Genomic DNA, 12,010 nt, shown 5'->3' with positions numbered 1-12,010 from the left:
GACGAAGAGCATGACCAGCACCAGCAGCCTCGCAGTCCACGCCGTCCGCCGCAGGGACGTGGATCCCCCCAACACGGTGTTGTTGCACGCCCACCTGCACAGCAGGAGGGAGGGCTACCGCAGAGAGAGACGCGTCGCAGAGGGCACTACCCTCGCCACAGGGTCCACAGACCGAGGCGCAGCTCCCCGGATCTCTCCGAGCAGCAGTGCACAGGGAGGCGCAGATTCGCTCGACATGTAGTCGTGGAGATCTGCAGCCTCTTTCATGCCGAGCTGCTCCTGGCTGGCCCCAGCACCAACTGCTTACCTGTCGCTGGCAAAGTCACCACTGCCCTCCACACCTTCTCCTCCGCATCCTTCCAGGGTGCAGCCGGCTACACCGCCGATGTCTCTCAGTCGTCTGCGCGGACGAGCCCTGCAAATACATCTGCACCTACTCTGCAGTAACACGATGGGTGGCATCAGTGGTGGGTCCTCATAGTGATACCCAGGAGCGGGCATTATTGGACACAACGGACAGGATTCGCGGAGACATGGCGGTGGTGGTGTCAATATAATGTGTGCTGTTTGTTGCTCTGAAATTCAATATGGGTAACACCCATGACAAACCCTCAGACACCCTTGTGCACCCCCTTCATGCTGACGAGACGTTTGCCTTACGCTGCCTACTGCACATATGTGATGCATGCCCTGTGGCTGCAGCACAGGTGGTGGCAGGTTGAGTGAGGCTGGCCGTGAGGGAGATGCACGAGAGGGTGAGTATGGGATGGAGCAATGAGATTGTATGAGGATTGGGTTGCGTGTTAGTGGCAGGGTGAGTACTGGCGAGGTGAGTAGGTGGAGGTAAGATGAGGATGGGGTGTGAGTGGGTATGAAGGGTGATGTGACAGAATAGTGTTGGCGGTGCCGAAGGAGATGTGGGGTGGGGGCAGTGTTGTGGCAGACGGAGTGTAGGGGAAAGACTTCGTGTTCTCACTGCGGCTGACCTACTGCGGTCATTGCAGCGCCTCCTGCACTGTATGCAGGTGGGCGATATGTTGGTGGCGCAGGTGACCCCCTCTGCCACCTCGAGCCAGGCCTTCTTGGTGGCAGAGGCAGGCCGCTTCCTCCCGCCCGCCGGGGGGAAGATCTGTGTCCTCCCCCTCCTCCTCACCCCATCTGATGATACCTGGGGTGAGGCATCATTAAACTGGGAGCAGCCTTCCCCCTGGGCTGATCCATGCTGCAATTTGTCCCATTGGTTGCAGCATCTGTCAGTGGAGGACTGCCCCTTTAACTAGAGAGCCTCCAGCTGACAGATCGTACTGCGCATGCGCAGCCCGACCGACGCGCAGGCCAGCGCCGTGGACCCCGGAGGAGCAGGTAATTGATTCCTATTAGTGGGTTGCCTGCTACGATCGCGTGGGCAACCCACTAATTTCGCCGAGCGTGTTGACCACGCTCCCGGAGGACCACCCGCTGGGAACCCGCAGGCCTGCTAAATTCGGGCCCCTGGTATCTGACAGGTGTTTATTGGGGAATAGTGGTATAGGAAAAATTTGAAACAAAAGTGGGGAATAAATAGAAACAAAATAAAAATTTCCAATCTCCTCTATTATTCATCTAATTACCAGATGTTTTAAACAGTCGTAAATCATTCTTACGTTTTTATAAGAATATTTAGATTCTTGATTTGTAAATAGCCCATGGAGGTCAAGGTGTGCCTGATTGATATCAAATGGCTTTGGACTTGCAGAAAAAAACAATTGTAGCTCATTTTTTCAATTAGTTCCAGGCTTTATTTCTCTCACTATTTTGTAATGGTCACAAGTTTCCAATTGGATCCCCAATTGTGGGGCCAGCAGGGCGAGCGTCAGGCTTGCCCCGGTTCACCAATGTGAGGCCCAGGCCATTTTAACTCCTGGGCCTCATTTAAATAAATTAAACCCGACTTCCACCTGAACCTGGCATCAATGATATGACGCCAGCGGGCAGGAACGGGAAGTGGGGGAGCGTGGCAGGTGGCTGCCACCAGCAATCCGCGGCTAAGGTCCCCGGCAAAGATAAATGTTGGGGGGGGGGGGCGAGCGAGGCGACCACAGGAATCCAGAGGCAGGGAAGGCCCAAGGATTCTTTTTGGGGCCCAGAGAAGCACTCCTGCTTCTCATGGCCCACAAGGAGAACTTAAAAAAAAAAATTAACTTACTTTTTCAGCCTCTTATGGGCCTGCTCCTCCTTGGCGCCGGGTTTCCCTGGCAAGGCCAGCTGGCACAAAGCAACGTCCTTGCTGTTGTAGGTTAAAATGTCATTGGGATCTGAATGATGTTATCGGACCCTAACAGACGCAGAATCTCAAAGAGGCCCTCACCTGCATGGGGCGAGGGCCTCACACCCTGCCCGCTGGGTGCAGCATTGAACCGGTGAGTGACTCCCTACCTTTATTTTAACCTCTTGCATGTCCTGTTCTCCTTGGGCATGGGGAGTTAAAATTGGGACTATATACCAACACAGTTTCTCTACAATAATCGCTTGGAAATAATATGGAATTTCTGATATGTTACAGAGAGTGTCCTCTTTACGATTTACATAAGGATAAGTTCCACAAATTATTTGAAATGTTAGGTAGCGTGTTCAGAAGTCCCAATAAATGTTTCAACAACAGATGTTGATTAAAATAGTAAAAAGCAAAATCTGAACAGACTCTTAGTTGCTCAGAATCTAAATATGATTTTCCCCCAAGTGTCTCATATTTCCAGCACATTTGTAAAATGTTATTTTCTTTACCAAAAATGGATTTGTTTGCTATCTGTGTGAAAAATAAGTGCAAATATTATTCAATTTCAGAGGGTACCTTGCAAATCTCGCTTCATGTGCTACAATTTACAGACAAGGAAGAAAATGACTTCTGCTGTTTTTATGTTATCCAAAAAATTCTGCATGTGTAAGTGAAACATACAACTCCACATCTTTATGATACTTTCAAGGAAATATTTATTCAATGGTTAGCTCTCGCAAAATTATAAACTCATTTATAAAGAATAGGTTTATGATTTCACTCCGGGTAGGCCATAGAGAAAATCTTCCCCTCCCCTCCCCCCCCCCCCCCCCCCATTTACGTGGAGAAAAATATTTGCAAAAGAATTTATGTTATCACCTTGAATGACACTGGTAATTTTCTCTACTGTGTTGGGACTGGTACCTGTTGCTATGCAAAGGTAGTAATGGAGATCTGAATAGGAATTGGCATCTGTAAGGAACCAGGTAAGAAACCTGGTAGCAGTTGGTGAGTTGAAAAATCTTTTTCTACAGATAGTTTCATGTCATGTGATTAAGAATAGTCAGTAGATGGTTGTGTATTAATATGACAGGTGACCCATATAATGTGATTTGATTGCAACTGGCAGTCAATCACTCCATTGCTTCAGATGAGACATAGTGAATCAAATTGAAAATAATGAATGGTGACTTGATTGTGGGTACAAAGAATTATGATTCCTGTCTCCACTTGTCTTATTGCTTAGATATACCAATAAAAGTTCTATTAACCTTAGACCACTGGCAGACCTTGGGAAATTCCAGTCTCTGGTCATTTGTTTATAGATTTCCATCTCACAATTCATGATGCTGAAATAAAAACTAATATTACAGTAATAAAGAAATTGTGTTGAATGGAGGACCAAAGGCTAGACAGTTGGGAGTTTGAAAGTGCAGTTGGGAGTGATGTGGAGGAGCCTCTTTTTCAGGAATTGACATAGAAGGAACGATTTTAAAGGAGAGGTGAGAGGAGTGGAACAGGGTGAGGTACTTACAGAGGATATAACTGTATGGTATGTATGACAGATATACTGGTGTGTGTAAGACCTGTTTGTGAGTATATGTGAAATGTGAACAGCACATGTCACTCAGCAGCATGGTTATCCCCTGAAACAGAGTAATGTTTATTTGAAAACTTTGAATGATATGGAGTTATTAGTGTTAATGCTGTGATCCTGTACTCCTAGCGTTGAAACTGTGTTTGAAAGGAGCATGGGTTGAAGATAGGGCTACAACATCATAGCTCCAATTCTCTGACCCATCTTCCATGTGAGAGCAGCTTCCTCTCTGGGAGCATGATTGCCCAATTAGCCCTACATCTTTTGGTGGTTATTATGATAAACTACATAACTTAATTTTCTGTTTAATTTTGGTCCTCATCTTTTCTACCATCCTCTTGAGGCACCTTTGTATTCTTCATCAATGTGTTTTTGTTTTGGCCAGTTAACCTGGTTCTCTAATATCTTTCTATATTTTTGAAAAATCTGGATCTTGCCTCAGAATACAGATGCAAACACTTTGGATTTTTACAGCCTCACCTTTCAGGAAATCAAACTTTGGAAGATCAGGTCAGTATCTCACTGCTTTCTACATAAATCTTTCAGGGACAAAAGTTACGCATGCACTTTTTTGAGGCTATATTAATAATGACTAAAGACCAAAATAATACTCGGAAATTCTCATCACTACTTTAAAAATCCCTGTTATAGGACTAAAGTAATAATGAAAATAAGATGGGCACCTATAGTTCGTCATGATATAAATTGTCCATATTCAGATATTCCAGCATTTTACAAATATATCACATAAATCTTAGTTGGTGCTTTATTAAGATGGAATGATCCTACTTACTGTAATAACCAGTCCCTCCACTGTTTAAAGGAATTGTAGAAATTTTAATTAAATATAATTTGCTCAGTAGCTAGCATGCAGTAAAGTTGGCATTTACACCTCTGTTACTGTCTAAGGAAAGTAGCACAATTTTTTTTAAAAGGGTTCCCTTGAACTGGGCAATACAGTAAGTTTGCACATTGTCCTTTTACCTTTGAGACTTGGGTATGAATCCAGTCCAGGCTGATGGGGCAAAAGTCTTCTCTCTTTGCTGGTGACAAGGGTCATTTGTGAAATGAGCTTGGTCAGTCTCAAAGGGCACAAACAATGTACACTGATCTCTACGCTGATTCTCCGATCTGCTCTCCCATAGACCAAATGCAGATTAAAATTAACATCCAACCTTGTGTGTCTTCAATTGAATTGTCAATGCAAATTGCTAACCTAACTTTCAAAATTCTGTTCCATGGCTAATATCACAGGTTAAACCTTACCACATTCTTTATTTCCCAAATCCCCTCCTTGCTGGTGTCTATTTTGACATCCTTCACAATCTTGAGTGAATCCAGAAAACTCTGGCTCGAGGTCTCTCTCACACAAAGTAATGTATACCATCACTCATCTCCATGACAATCTACAGGCTTCCTGTTCCCCAGATTATTGATTTCAAGGTTCTCATCTTCATTTTTAAGTCTCTCCAGCCTCCTTTGGAATTCTCCAGCTCTATGTCCTAGGCATCACTCTCTGCTCCTCTGAATTACTGCTTGTCAGACCCCAATACCACTGCTCCATCATTGGAAGCCATATTTCCTAGTTCTCTATCTCCATTCCTCAAACTTTCACTTATGACTCATCCACCCATTCCCTGTTCCACCATTGGGGGCCAATTTCTTAGCCGTGTTCCTGCTATTTGGATCTTTCTCTCAAACCCACTTTGACCCTAATGTCTCTTATTTCCATCAAAAGCCTCTTAAAAATCTCTTTCTTCCCTCGTAATCTTTCCTGCTCCTGTTTAGCACTTTAAACTGCTCCGAATTGTTCTTCTGCATGAAGAATGATATGTTAATGCAAGTTATTGTTATATTGAACCCATTCAAATGTGGCATCATTCAATGAAATAGCTGACATCTAAAGAGCAGAATAACATCATTTTGGCAGTAAATATTAAGGAGTTGATTGCATTTTAATTAAGTTTTCCTGAAGGGACTCATTAGATGTTAGAATTTAAAAGGTCTGACCATTGGATTGGGTATTTATTTTAAGCAATAGCACTTGGTGCATTTCAGCACTAATGTGATGTAATATTTACTGTTATACATTGGTGCCTATTTCTACTTTACATGACAAGCACATCCAAAACCAACTATTATACGAAGCTTGCAACAGAGTAGGAGGTTACTGGAACAATACTGCTTCCCATATTGGACCAAAACTCCATTCCCTACAGCAAAAGGAAATGAGTCTGTTCCTCCTAGACACTGAATCTATACATTTACAGGTTATATAAGCAGGGCCCCAGACAATACCCGAGGGTGGAATATATCATAAATGTTACACTAAGATCAGCAGCATTTTCCCCAGTGTTACACGATTCCAGTGTTTTATTGTTGTAGTATTAAAAAGATAAACTAGCAAGCAGCATCATGGAAGTAAACTCATTGGATGTACAGGTTATTTGAGATTTTCAGGCACACTGTAGGCTTCCAATCAATGCTTCTGTGTTGATATGTTACAATGGAAGACCTGATAAAATATCTGTAGATTCAGCATCTTATAATACAGAATACTAATTTATGAACATTTCAAGGGCTAACCCTGACAGAAAGTTGGATTCCGCATCAAGAGATCACAGTTTAATCCCAGGCTTAATGGCAACACAGAGAAAATAAGATAAAACTGTAAAAAAATGTTTTGTAAAAGCTGTGAAATGCTTTTCTTGTGCACAAAACTCCCCAATATGGCAACAATACCCCTATAGGTGCCACTGTCCTATCCAGTTGTCCTAAGCATCACCAATTATTTGCAAAGCAAAGTATGATTTTGGAGTAACCCTCCATTAAAAAATTGTATGGAGTCTGCACTGTATGTATATATGTATGGTAGTAAATGAAAGAATAATGATTTTCAATATTGCCTCCTCCTTCCCACAATACATAACTGGCATTAGATTCTTTTTGTTTCCTTCCCTTTAATATAATGGCATCTATCAAAAGAAATTGAGGCTACACCTGGCCATGGATCTAGCCCAGCCCCTGTCCATCTTGTTAAGTTTCTGTCTTGTGAAGCAGGAACAATGTACTTGACAATTGTTATATCCTCAACTTCACTGAGAAATGGTGCAAGCTGAATTCATGCAATCAGGAGCAGTGTTAGGACCATGCAACCCATGAAATTGCACAAGGCCCCAAGCCAGTCAGGGGCCCTTGAGTGGATCCAGTGAATGGAAACCTATGCAATTGTAATAGCTGTTCCCTGATCATTTTGTCAACTATTTTTATATTACCTATTGCAAGTGTGTTCTCCCTTAAAAATAAATCCATATTTTAATTAAAACAATTTAAATGTTGTCCAAATTTGGAGAATTCAGGTTTAGGTAAGTTTGCCCTTTTAAGAAAAAAATATCTTGTACATATACATTGAGACAGTTTAGCAGATAATATTCATTCTGTGTATGCAGAATATTTTGATGGCAGTAACTTACATACCACTGTCTTTCTTTGTTGGCTCCTGGTATTAAACAACTGGAAGAGAGTGACAGGCAGCTATTCCTTTATGGCATTTGTATTGCTATTTGATCTGATCTGCTCTAGTGGTTTAGCAGTTATATATCTGAGGTCTTCATGTACGTGTCACTGATGATCGATGTTGGGGATATTTATTTTAGGCATACATTATTCAGGATATCCTGGGGATTTCTTGCCTGAAGATTCTTTTTCCTGGCAAGCTGGGAGTATCAATGAATCTAAGAATTGACCTCACTTCCAATCAAGAAGATTCTTTCACCAAATCCCATTGTGCATCATGTTTTTCCTTCATGGCTTGAATTTGGACCATTCAAATGATTTCACCTGCCACCCCCCCCCCTCCCCATGCCCCCCAAAAACAACTGAAGATTCATGTTTAGGATCAATTGCTACATACTTGGCTAAATGTTTCAAAAGAACACCTAATGAATCTCAGTCTTTGATGAAGCTCCGAATACTGGGAGTTAAGCACAGTTAATCCAAATGCAAGCCTTGAAATGCTTCCGTATATGTGCCCAGAGACTCGCGAAAACTGGGTGCAAACCAATTATGTTGCTTAAAAGGTCGTGGAATTTTGGCCGTGAGTTATGCGCGTAACTACAACATGCCCAAATTTTACAGCCGTTTATTGAACTCTCCGCCCAAACGCATCTGTGCCCATAAAAGTGGCCACGCCTCCAAGTTACAAAGCCTCCTGTACGGGATTCCTGTAATTGTGCTTGCTCAGAGGCTCTCTCAAAGTTATGACCAGACTTTCAGGTGCAGAAGGGAACAAAATCACTTTTCTGGTGTTATATTGCAATTTTTTGAACGAGTTTTTATTTATCTTCACTGAGGCCTGCTCTGTATTTTCTGTTTCTTTTAATGCATTTTTATGGCATAAGTATAAGCCACATGAAAAATTTTAAAGCTTCCTTGACTGTAGCTTCTTAAAGACGAATGCCTAATGTGCATGAATGATGGTTGAATGAGTTGAAACTTTAATTTTCATACTTAAAGAAGGAATATATGGTGTGAGTTCAGTGCTTTCCTTGGGCCCCGATTGTTTACTCTTATTTACGCCCATTTTTATGTTCGAGAGTATTCAATTAGATTGGCAGGGAATCCAGCGTATCTTGAGATTGGGAGAATGAGCATGGGAATTGGCGCAATTTTGAGTCTAACTTCCGGGACGCGCCCACACAGGAAATTCAAAGCCACAATGTAATCCCAACGGGAATATAATCTTCATCAAGATTCATAGTGAGACCTCTTCTAACAAATCCAACCATATTATCCCATTGAAGAATAATGAGAGCACAATAGGGCAGAAAAGCTATACCTCGCCATACATGGGATGAGTTTAGTATGCACAATAACACTCCCCATTATTTTAAATGGGAGATAAAGTAAAACAGTCTGAAACTAAAATATATCACAGAAAGAATAATAATAAATGTAAATAATCAGCTCAGGATATGATATAAAATTATTATTAACTGGTGTTTAGAATTTAAGAACAACTTAATTTCACTTCACTTTTTCCCTTGATTTGTTTGTCACTAAAGTCAAATGTAATAATTCTACACATTTTGTGATGGTACTAAATATATTTAAGTTAGCCCCATCATAAAAATATATGGGGAGAAAGCTTCAAATTATATTCATCTAATGGCATTCAGTACTGTATTGCAGAATCTTATGGAGTGGAACTTTGCCTTTTGGTGCATAAGATTGTTTATTGCTTTGGCAGAAGCACAGATGTTAACAGCACATTTCACTTGGGTTTAAAATCATTTAATATATTCGCAATAAAAACTTCAGCTCTTACTTTTCACAACTAAAATGCTTTAGGGCTCTGTAGCTTTCAGTAATGAAAGCTAATTAAGTCTGTGACATTTTCAAAAGTAACAAGCCTTGTGAAGCCAAGGCATGTGATCAGGACAATATTCAACATTTACAGAATTCATTGGAATGCTTCACATTTTAATTGGTTCGAAGTTGATCTCTGTGACTAACAGCCAATGGTAGAGGAGGAGCAAAGGCAGATTACACCACGCATGCAACAACTGGAACAAGGATTTTGAAGGGAGAATGCTTGGATAAAACACAAAAAGCAACATTTATAAAATGTTTAATTTTTAAAAAATAATATCAGTTATGTAGGAATCTATGGGCCAAGGCTGTATATCCTTTGTGGCATCTCTAAATGGCCTTAACGGAATGATAGTTGGCACGAATGGTGGTTATCACATGCAAAATACCCAGCTGTCTTATCCCTTCCAATAACAGTGGCACAAGACTTTCATGTCATTAAGGAAGGGCAAGTAATAGCAAATCTTTCTTTATGTGGCATTTATTGCTCCATTGTTGTTGCATAAACCATGACAGAGAACACACCCTGTAGGCAACTAGTAAATGACTGGAATCAAAGATAACAAAAAGAAATCATTGTGATATTCCATGCACAAGAAATGTATTTTAATATGTTTTCAATTCATTAACATAGTATTTGTTAAATTTATAATTGAATAATGCAAATTCACACAGCTCTCTTTATTTGAAAATTTGTGATTCCCCATTAACATTTTAGAAATGCTGCTGCAGGCTGAAGTAGATTAATATTTGTACAGATTTCTCCTTAGTTTTTAATAATTATTATTGTTATATCTCTTCATTTGGCTCTGTTCCCTAGAGCTTAAGATTTATAAAGTGATTGAGTTAATGGGATAATGTATGAACAAAATTTAGATTTTGCTGGTAGAGATATAAATCTCAGTAAGTTTATTTAAAAAGCATCAGTAGAAAGATTGAATACAGCTTTGAGCTTGCTGATCAGCACATAATCCTGTCTACTGGTACCTTTCTGCTGAAGATGCTTCTGTCGTTTCTGAGCAGCATTTAACCTTTTGACCTTCCTGTCATAAACAATGTCCTAAAAAGCATTCTATTGCTGAAAAAATATCTGGTGAGAACAAAATATTTATCAAAGTGATGCAGATAATCAAACTGCATTGGATCTCTTCATGCCACTGCAGAAGCAGAACATCAACCAAAAGCTAATTAGGAATTCAAATTAATCCATAACGTTAATTCAGATACAACAACTTTCATTTCTATAAAGCTCCTGTCATGCAGGTCTCAGTGTCTTATAGGGTGATGGACATAACCCTATACATCAAGAAATAGATAGAATAAGAGCAGAAGAATTGGGGAAGCATGGCAAAAGCACCTTTAAAGAGAAACGTCCTTAGGAAGGTTTTGAAAGCAGGGAGGGAGGTGACTAGGCAGAGATGTTAGAGTGGGGGCATAGTGGTAGAGCAAGTGAGCACTGATGGTAGAGCAGGGAATAATGAGTAAGCAACTTTCAGAGGAAGAACAGGGTGCGAGTAGTGATGTACACGTGGAGGAGATCAGCAAAATCAGGTGGGGCAAGACTAAGGAGGAACTTGAAGATGAGCAAAACAAATTTGTTGGGGACAGGGAGCTTTATGAATAGTGAGTGTTGGAGTTGGGCTTTTGACCAGGTGAGGACATGTGTAACAGCTGCTTGGAGTTTGTGGAAGGTGGAAACAGGGACACCGGCAAGAAGAAATTGAGCATAAGTGTGATAAAGGAGAGCGTTAAGGTTTCAACACTGGTGGGGGTGGGGAGGTAAGGGAAGATGTGGAAGAGAAAGTTGAGTTCTGCACCTCTGGGTTTAGCATGAGGTAGCATCCAGGGAGGTTGATGGTATCATGATCAGGGGCACTTGCGTGTATATGGGAACCAAAGAGGATGGTTTTGGCTTTGTCACTATTTCATTGGAAGAAATGAAGGCTCATGCATCCCATTATCCCAATCCAAAAAAAAATGAGTAAAAAATAAACCGTCATTGGATATTGAGTTCCTGAATTGCAGTCAGTACAATGTGAACAACTTAGACACCTGGGTGAATTACCAAGGCCCACAGTGTAGCACATCAGTAGTTCTGAAATGAGTAGAAGAGAGGAGGAGGTCTTAAATGCTGTGGCACAATAGCAAAAAAGATGTGCAATGTGTTTGCAATTTCTTTGTCCATTATTCTAGCTGAGGTGTCAACCTACTTTAAATAAATGAGTTAACACCTTCGCTAAAATAGTAGACAAAGGAATTTTAGACAAACGTATTAAGCATTTATCCCACAGTGTAACTTCAAGACCCAGTTAAAATAAGCAGTAATAGTTAGATGATGCCCAGACCATACTTGAGTTAGGAGTACTTAATCCCATCAACAAGAGAAAAAAGCTCTACTAAACCAAATATTTTAAAGACTAGCAATAAATTCACTTTGAACAAATGCCAAAAATCACAGGAAAAGGCTGAACAGAAACAATGCACTCTTTAAAAATTGATAAATGACATTACTGCCATTGTACTGTATGAAACACAAATCTGCAGCTTTGAAATGAAGAAATCATGCTTTGTGCTTCAACCTTCACTGATTTAATTAAATTGTTCAACTTTATTCACTAGCAACAGAAATGTACAAGGTGCCCTGTTTTAGCATTCTTCATGGATCAGGAGATTCTATGGTGCCATGCTCGCCATTTCGTAGCCACATTCACAGGAAATGTGGGTCGGAGAATCCGGGCAACCTTGAGATATTGCTCCTTGGTGTTGATGCTGCTCCCTACTGAAAGCAC

The 12,010-nt window shown here is 40.9% G+C and overlaps 1 protein-coding gene across 1 annotated transcript in view; it reads right to left on the bottom strand.

Moving 5' to 3' along the window:
- Window positions 1-12,010, bottom strand: part of kcnb1 (potassium voltage-gated channel, Shab-related subfamily, member 1) — a 257,399-nt gene that overhangs the window by 124,457 nt on the left and 120,932 nt on the right. The window lies entirely within an intron of this gene.

Source organism: Heptranchias perlo, chromosome 19, assembly GCF_035084215.1.
Source record: "Heptranchias perlo isolate sHepPer1 chromosome 19, sHepPer1.hap1, whole genome shotgun sequence".
In the NCBI taxonomy this organism is placed as follows: domain Eukaryota; kingdom Metazoa; phylum Chordata; class Chondrichthyes; order Hexanchiformes; family Hexanchidae; genus Heptranchias; species Heptranchias perlo.
Note: the sequence above shows the minus strand (reverse complement) of the source record. Positions and strands in the feature narration are given on the sequence as shown.